Below are 9,715 nucleotides of genomic sequence, written 5' to 3' on the forward strand. Positions count from 1 at the left end.
TTGTCCTTACTTTAAATAAATAATATTAGACTACTTATGATCTTTGAATTATTAATCCCCCCCCCTCTCTCCCGTCACGTCCAACATATGTGACTGGTTCAGATTTAGTGCTGTCCTGAAGTATCCGCTGATTATTTTCCATTGGTTTGCCACAGATCAGGACCCCCCGGGTCCTTCTAGGTGAGAAGGTTTTATTAGCATTTTATGGTCTACTTCAATAGTAAATAATGAATAAATTCCAAGTGAGAATGGCAACTTCATGATTTTGATCTTTGTGTGCCTCAGAATACCATCAGCTGGGACTTATTTACATAAAACTTTAATTGCATTGTTTTTTGTGTGTGTGTGTGTGATTAAGTGATTAGACGTTGCTTTAAGCAGTCTTGCATGTCTGTTACATTGGGCTAATCCGTTCTTGGCATGTGATTTAAGGGATCCTGAGCTGTTCTTCACAACAATTGTTAGCCTATTTCCAGTTGTATTCCACAGTGGTTTGTGAAAATAGGCCTCTATGCTTTCCATGTGACAAACAAAGACACTGACACACATGTCAGCAAACCTTTTTGGCTCCAGACTGTCTGCACATTGAGATAAATCACTTTTCTCCCACAGGCAAAATTAATCTTCTTTTTAGTGTATTTTCAGAATGTGAGCACTGAGACAGGTAGAGTCAGGTTATTAAGTTTCAAGTAAACGCTCTTCCTTTTGTGATGCAGCTTGTAGCGAACCTGTCAGTGCATAGCATGTCTTCATTGATGAGTCTGTGAAATCCTTCTTAGAAGACGCAGTGGCAATACCCTGTATTCGTGACACCAAAGAGATAACAAGAGGAGACACACAAGCTCTGCGTCCTGAAAGTAATTCTTCGTCACATTTTAGACATTTAGAAAAATATGTTCTAGTCTGTGTTTAAAAACAGGCCTGACTTCCTCAGGAAAAATTGAGATGGCTTCATTATCGTGTTTTTTATTTTTTATTTTTTAAACCTGTAACAAGAATGATGTTGACAAAGCACATGCCTATTAATTTCTGCTTCCCCTCTTCAGTTACTTTGCATCTCTATTTTGGATTATTAAATTAAATTTATCTACATCTTTTTTAGGACAGAGACCAACATAATTAACATTTCAAAACTTGAAATCTGATGCATTATTCAAAGCTATTTCATCTCCAGTCCCAGCACATACGTTACATCCAACAAACACTGAAAATGTTGTTCACTGTGCACATTTAAGATTGTGCTGTATACTCTTGTTTAAACTGATTTTTTATTGAACTGCTTGCTGTTTCTGATTCATCTTTAAGATAAGATTTCTTTGAGAAGAAGATTAATGTCTAAACTCAAATCTATAGATATCTATAATAGTCACCTTGCTATACAAAGTTGATTGAAAAAGTGAAGAAAAAACCCCCACACACAAATAAACAAAACAAGGTCAGGTAATATGGTGACTCTAAAATGTCCATACAAATGAAGGTGAGACAAAGTGATGAAGTAGGGGCCTGTTTTAGAAGTTGTTGTTTTGTATTTTTAAATCCAGTGCATGCTGGGATTGGCTGCAGCCCCCTATCATGACCCTCAAGAGGAATAGAACATGTATGGATTGATTACGGATAACATATTGTAAAAAATGTCAAACTTGTCAACTTGTTCCACACACACAATATTTGTTTTATTTCTTTCTAAAGAGAGATAATTTTTTTGAAAGATCCTGATCCTTTTTCATCCTTATTTATTTTCTTTAAACTGGCGAGGTACAGCTTTCTTAATTATTTCCATTTTAAAAACTTTATTGTAACTACTACTACTGCTAATAATGTTGTAATATTGTATACTGCCTGAGACGGTTGTCGTACCGTGAAAATCTCAAACTGTTGCAACCCAGACACTTTTTGTTTTGTTATGCCTATATACATCCGTGCCAGCATCCACTGTTGCAATGCGATTTGTCCTTTAATTGCACCTAATTGTTAAAGTGCCTCTCAGTGAGCCCAGCAGACGTCACCACAGTGTCTCTTTGTCACCAGCTGATGTGCTTGTGTGCTTCTTCCATACATAATTGGTGGCCAATGGACTTAGAACATCTCCCACAGGTATAATCCACCCCAACTCTGCTAATCCTCCACTGACACAAATGCACATACACACGAAGAGACACAAACACAGTCCAGCACCATGTGACCAGCTTACGCAATGAAGCCAAGGCTTTATATGCTACCTGTAGGGACCGGTCTCCCTCAGGGGAGATCATCACAGTGCAGGTGTCGGTGCAGCTGAGTGAAGTGAGGGAGCGTGTCTTTAGGACACAGGGGAGAGCTGCTGCTGCTGCTGCTGCTGCTGCCACACTCTGGTGGAGAAAACCGAGGCCAGAGAGACACAGAGGGGCTCCACAGTGATAAAGTTGCCTAGCAGACAGTCCTGAGGGCTGGTTTCAGAGGGTTTTTTTGTGGTCTCAGCTGTGACACACTGGAGAGAACAACAATGTTTTTTCGCATCCCTCGACTGACCCCCGGATATATAAGATACCTCCAGGTGCGTAAGATGCTTTAGGGCGATTTTCTTCTTTGGATAGATTAGTGTTGGACATCAGGGGGCATCTGCAGGGATGCAACAGTGGAGCAAATTCCATTAGAGCCTATAAAAACAAACAACTGTTGAGATTTCGGTTCTGCACATTTTGTTGGTGTAAATTGTAGCAAACAGAGTTTATGAACCTCTGAAAAACATGTAATTTATCAGCCTAAATTATTAAATGTTGAACCAAACTTGGAGCGACATGGCATTAAAAGTGCCGCATCACAAGTAATACAGATGTATCGAGCAGTCCCTATTTTAAACCGATGCCACTGACTCATCACTGTACACAAAGTGTCCATTTGTGTGTGTCATGGCAGATTTAGAATAGAGGATTACAGCGGCCTGTCTTTGAATGGATTTGAATCAGACGTGCCTTAGCTCTCCAGGGTCAGGTACATGCCCTCTAATTGGATCTCCAGAGGAATAGCATGAGATCTCATGTTCCCAATCATTTCAGAGACCTGCGACTGAATTTAGAAACCTACAATGTGACTTGTGTTTTTTGTTTTGATTAATGGACGATGTCAAACCCCATTATTTGCACTAAAGAGTTCATGTTGGATTATTCTCACTCGTTCATGTAATCGGTCAGGCTTATGTTGTCCACTTATGACTAAGAAAACACCATTCTGTTGCTGTCCTGTCTCAGATATATACTTTTCCTGAGCTATGGAAAGGTCCATACTTTAAGCTTTTTAATGCCTTTTTCAGGTAATTAAAATAAATGAAATTGTTTATTTAGCCTTAGAAAGATGCTTAATCTGCTAAAGAACACCCAATGCTTAAAGTATATCTAAAATAATTCAAAATCACAACATTTGGAAACCCATGGAACAGCAATGAGCTTATAAAATAACTGAATCTATATCTGACTTTAGGGCATGTCTTGGATTGGCTCAAATTTCTGAGATGTCTCCAAACCTGCACAGGACTGACACACAGGCAGTATGAGGTTGAATATATGTTGACAGAATGGAGACTCTAGGGCGGCTCTTCCCTTTTGGTAAAACCATCGCTGGGATGAGGCAGGTGTGTGACCAGGGTCACCTCTTTAAGGACTCTACCGCAGCCAGAGCCAGGAGGAACGCTGCTGGCACGCTGACGTTGATGGTGCCTGCCGGCGCTTGTGGTGGCTACATGGGTGGTGGTGACCCCTGCTCTCTCTTTCAGACTCAGGCAGCCCAGACGGTGCTGCAGACCCGGGATGGCCCTGCGATGCCGCGCATGGCCGTCCTGCTGGGGCTCATGGGGATCGGCATGTCCGGCTACAGCTCCCGCCAACTCACGCTGAACTACAAGCCAGCCAGTCACCTCTTTAGATGAGCCGGATGGAGGACGGGGGCCTACATACGAACACGCACGAACACACACACACACACGTCTTTTTCTTAAAGTTAAAGTTTGACATTTTAGGAAATATGCTTATTGGCACTGTTTCTTAGCTCCCAGCAGTCGCCACACAAGGAAGTTAGTGGTTGTGGTTAAGAAATTGTCACCAAACAGCAAATTTAGGACCGTCGTCGACTCACTAGCATTTTGTGCACTAATTGAAAAGTTGATTCAATCGACAGATCTGTGAAACAGAATTTCTCCACCAAAAGTGGCACTGTAAATAAAAAAAGAAGAAGCTTAAAACACTTTAAAAGTTTTAATTATTGAGCTTTGAGGTGCTGGTACAGCAAGTGAATTGACACAGCCAAGCTAGTTGTTTCCCTTGGTTTCCACTCTTTATGCTAAGCTAAGCTAAGCTAATCGGCTACCGGCTATCTGAAGAAAGCAGAACAAGCATATTTCCCAAAATGTCAAACTTTAACAGCAACATGGAGAGACAAGAGTAAGGGAAGTGACGCCGCCAGCTTTTATGTTTCTGTTTGTTTTTCTGTGCGTCATGAATCCCCCTCTGTGTGGTTCAAGTTCAGTGTCATCCTTGTTCTGGTTTTCATTATGATTTTATTGTGTTTGAGATGAAAAGATTGTGGCCTTAAGGCTCCGTGCAGTAGCAGCTGTTGTGCAGTAAAGAGTAAAACAAAATCCTCACTTTTTTTTAAACACTAGCCACCCCTTTTGATGCAGTTTTTCTCCTGTGGATAAAATGCAGTGGAACAGAGAGGCAGCTTTTGATGTTTTTTGATGACCTTGCTTGACGTTATTCTTGAATCACAGTCCGTCCCCGTGTCCCGTGCCTTATCATGGGAGTATTCAGTCAGAAATTAGCATTTACATTTTTTTTTAAAACACATCAAGCCCCCGAGAAAACTCTTCTAAAATCCCCATAATCAGTTACTTTTTCATCTGGCATTTTGGTGATTTCCATGATGAAACACAGAGCTCTCAGGTCCCAGCCAGTGAGTGATGTTACGTCTCGACTTGTTTGCTCTTTGGGAGAAATCACACCAGAAGCAGCTTCAAATCAGAGAATCAAGACATGTATATATCAGTCTGATTTGATTCTGGAGTTGACAGGATGAGTTTTGGTCTTTCTGATACCTCTCCCCTTTGATAAAATACCAGATGAATAAGTAAAGCTCTAAATCTGTTTGGCTGCACTCAACTTCTGAAGATGCACAGAGAAAAAACTGGAAACATAAGAGCTGTGTGACCTTTTGATGTATGAACAATGCTACTTTGCACTTTTTTTGTGTACATATCTTGTACATAATCATGTACATATCGCTTTGATGCTGAATGAGATTATTAGAAGATGACTTTGGGTGCTACCAGCCTGTGTTGTGAGCTGGACTGGGAGACACCTGGTTGGATTGACACACTGCACTGCTGTGTTGTTGTCAGGCAGAGGAACCAGGACAGCCACCCTGGATACCACCTGAACCAACATGTGAATCCACCCGGATCTCTCCCAGTTGCACTGCATCGTCAGATGAATATAGATGCATGACCGCTACGGTCTCTTAACATAGATAGACTTTGTGCACAATGCTTTGAAATGGAACAAAATGTGAATTTGACAGCACATGAATGTGTCACCGACTTTATAAAGTGATTGTAAAGACGATGTCCTGCTCAGGTTAGAAAAAAGAGAGACTATAGTGTGAAAATATAAGAAAAGATTAGCAGGTTAACAGGTCACAAGGTGTGTTCAGTGATACAGTGATCCCTCACAGATCCTCTTATGATTCACGTCTTTTTTAGACCAGCTTATACTTACATATGAGAGGGGTCACTGACCTTGAAATAGAGACACGTAAGAGTGTGACAAAGCAAGAAGCGTGTGTTATTTATGGAGACTTATGGGATGTATGATATTGTTTTGTGTTGTGTATAAGATTTATTCTTGTCGCATAGTTGTTACATTTTGTTGTTAATTGTCAGTTAGTCCTCATCGTGGTGCAAAGGCATAAAATGTTAAATACCACTTTAAAGAACAATCTTATCTGAGTTTGTATTAAAATTGTGTACATTTGCCGACCTCTGAGAGGGGAAGGGACCGAAGAGTGGTGCGGGTGGGAGTGGGGTGTAAAAGAATTAACACTGTAAACAAGAAACTGCCAATTGTGTGTTATTTATTTCTGTGCAAAAACCCAATAAAGACATTTGAAAAAAGTGCATTTTTATGCTAATTGTATGTAAAACAGTACAGATTGTTCAGCAATTGTGAATTAATTACGGGTATATTTCATCTTGCAAAAGGTGATGATTTGCATATTGATATAGTATCAGTAGTGAAATGTAACTAAGTAGATTTACTCAAGTACTGTACTTTAGAACAATTTTGAGGTTCTTGTACTTTACTCTTTTATTTCCATTTTATGTAACTTTATACTTCTACTCCACTACATTTTGAGGCAAACATTATACTTTTTACTCCACTTCATTTAGCTGCCAGCTTTAGTTACTTTTCAGATTGAGATTTTACAGTAAAAAAAGTGATACATTTAAAGTGATTTGACATTTTTAAAATTAATCCTCATAACAGTATATTAAGTAGATGAAATTGGTCCTATCTTTCGAAAATTAAAAAAACTGCTTACATGAATGCATCAATACAAATAAACTAATAATATATTTAGAATATATAAAACAGTGGGTCCATTCTGTATCACGAGTACTTTTACTTTTGATACTTTAAGTAGGCCTACATTTTGATGCTGATGTTTTTGTACTTTTACTGAAGTAAGTTTTGAATGCAGGACTTTTACTTGTAATTGAATAATTTCACATTGTGGTATTAGAACTAATTAATTAAGGGCTCTGAATACTTCATCCACCAGTGTATAGTATGAGAGTGTTTAAATGGGGGTTTGTGAGTCGTGGTGGCAATAGGCTCATGCTGATTAAAGTTCACCCAAAAATCAGAAGTACATATTTTAGATTTCTCTTACCTGATTGCTTTGGTTTGGGTGAAGAGTTATGGAGGTATCAGCTGAATTGATCCTCCCTTGATTGAGCCTTTTGAATATAATAAAGCTACATGGCACCAAGCTTGTGGCCCTCAAAGCGCCAAAGAATTGACCCGGTTACTCAAGATAAACCGCAGATGTTCATTGTAGCGAGCAGTTTCATGTTGGACTTATTTTCTTTTTATGATATTTCCTACAAAAACTGCTCATAACAACATCTGTGGATTAACTTGAGTAACCGAGTCATGATGTCTGGAAAGAGACATTGCTGTTTAGTTTTTCCAATTTACTTTTTGGCACTTTGGACACCACAAGTCCTGTCTGGTTACATTATATTAGAGAAAAGACAGGCTGATATCTCCATCCCTTTGAAACTCACACCAAAACAATCCAGACTGAAAAACAGAACTACAAGTAAGAGACAAAATATATTTTTTAAATTATTATTATTAATGATGCATTTAACTTCACTCATACAGCAAAACTAGTTTTTCATGTCTGTTCTTTAGGTTTGACTTTAGTGAAGCATTAAATGCATGTCAAAGCATCTTTAAACTTACACTATTTTTTGCTATTTAATCCCTCTGTATGCAAGAATGAAGCACAGACATTGTAAAGACCTGGCCAGAGTTTTTAAAAAAAAAACTTTTTACGTCTCCTGTGACTTTAACTGTGAAGAAAAAGAAGAAATACTTCCTTCAGGCTCTAGATGTCAGCATAGATTTTCTGCCATTTTCTCATATTGGGGCAACAAGTCCCTGAGCTTTACTTCTCCATTATCTACTAATGTTTGAAAACTGGCATGAAGTTCAATATGTGACTGATGAAAAAATGCCCCGATTGACCCCAACACAAGCAGTGGTATGTGAATAATGAAACAAATATTGTCAGAAACAACATTTTGGTGAACTTTATGAATCAGAATTGCTGAGATGCTCCAGTGAAAAAAAACAACAGGTTTATCGATAAGCAGTTTCTTGCTGATTCACTCTCCCTCAGCTGTCTGACAGTCACCTCCGGTGTTGCTAGTTGGTTGCTAGTCACGCTCAATGCTAAGACGCAGAGTTCTGATCCAGTTATAGATCTAAGCTGCTTTGGAAACAAGCCCGAATCTATCAGTCAGGGTTACAGTTGTGCCTCTCCAGAGCTCAGGAGCTTAGAGTTTAGCTTTACGGAGAAAATCTGTGGAAATATACTGGGAGCTCCCAACACCACATGTGATTAAACCACTTGTTGGAAACATTACAAACACCCCTGAGGTTGTCAGAAGTAGGAAAACACACCTGTTTGTCTCTCTTTTTATCAGGTTTCCAGCCTCAGGAGTCAGGAGTCAGGGCCAGACAGACACAATTTCTAACACTCCGACACACACATGCACGCACGCACGCACGCACACACGCACGCACACACACACACACACACACACACACACACACACAAAGCTCCATTGTGTGTCTGTTTCAGTGGCTTCTCCTCAGGAGGCTCTTGTTACCGTCTCTTACGTCCAACAACAAAGAGCTGAATGTCTTTGCTACCAAAGAGGTGGATGAGAATGAACATTTAAAGGCTCAATACTGCCCATATGTGTATGTGTGTTCATACAGAGTTGTAACATCCCTTAGATTCTGATTTTCCTGCAACATACCCAATGAGAGCAAATACCAAGAGCAGCCTGATATATGATGCACATCTGCAGCCTCAGAGAATAATGTCGAAGAAAAGCATGTCAACCCCTCACGCGATCTACAGCGGACAGGTTGTGCAAAGTCTTCATAGGAAAGAAAATAACCACAATTTCATGACAAAAAGCTGTACAGTCAATATATCCCGAGCCAAAGGGTAACAGAGAAAAACAGGCATTGTGCCCGTGTGTCAGTGAGAACTCTTTAATGGCAGTAGAGGATGGAGTTAACATTACATCAGTGAAGTGTCCTTGAGCAAGATACTGAATCCCTATCAGCTCTGGGGTGGCTCTCCTATTGCAGATCTTGACCTTTGATCTCCTTATGGAGGAGAATTCCCCCAGGGGTCAGTACGGCAGTTTACTGAAAATAATTAATAATCAGAGGCATTAAAAACATACATTTTCTTTTTTTAAGTCTTAGTTTTAGATGTAAAGCTGCCAGCTGGGCCATTGTACTGACATCTTGACTTACAAGACTTATGAGAAAGGCAAAACTGGAAGTGTGGAAAGTTTGCTCTACATTTTTTGTGTGTGTTACTGTAACGTTTCACAATATTGAACGGTTTCATTGCTTCAAATAGTAAACCACACATTTTTTTCACAAGGTGATATGTCCAAACTTGTTACTGCTGCCCCCTAGTTACTGCAGGTTTAAGTACCTTGGTTAGTGTTTCACAGGGAGTTATCTTACTTCTTAAAATCATCATAACTCTTGTCATGACATGGATATTTATTTAGATTTTTAGTTTTAATGCAATAATATACGTTTAACATGTTTTTGTATATTTTCATAACTATATCTTGTTTGACTTTCTTTATCTGCACACAAACATAAACGCTTGTGCGCAAATGCTCTGGCATGATAAAGCACAATTCCTTTTTTAGCCTGGTGGATTTGTCTATTGACAGTGTGTGCGTCCTCGGTGACACAGCACATTCTTCCTCCCTTTAAACGGCTCTTCCTAAACAGCGGAAAAAGCTTAGCCTTGTTTTAAATGTGTCCTCTACCTTGAGCTCATTAAAACACCTCTTGTGTTCAGGAACTAATGATCTCATTCTGCCCCTCTGTGCTGTCATGAGCACACACACAAACAA

Source organism: Centropristis striata, chromosome 18, assembly GCF_030273125.1.
Source record: "Centropristis striata isolate RG_2023a ecotype Rhode Island chromosome 18, C.striata_1.0, whole genome shotgun sequence".
Lineage (NCBI taxonomy): Eukaryota > Metazoa > Chordata > Actinopteri > Perciformes > Serranidae > Centropristis > Centropristis striata.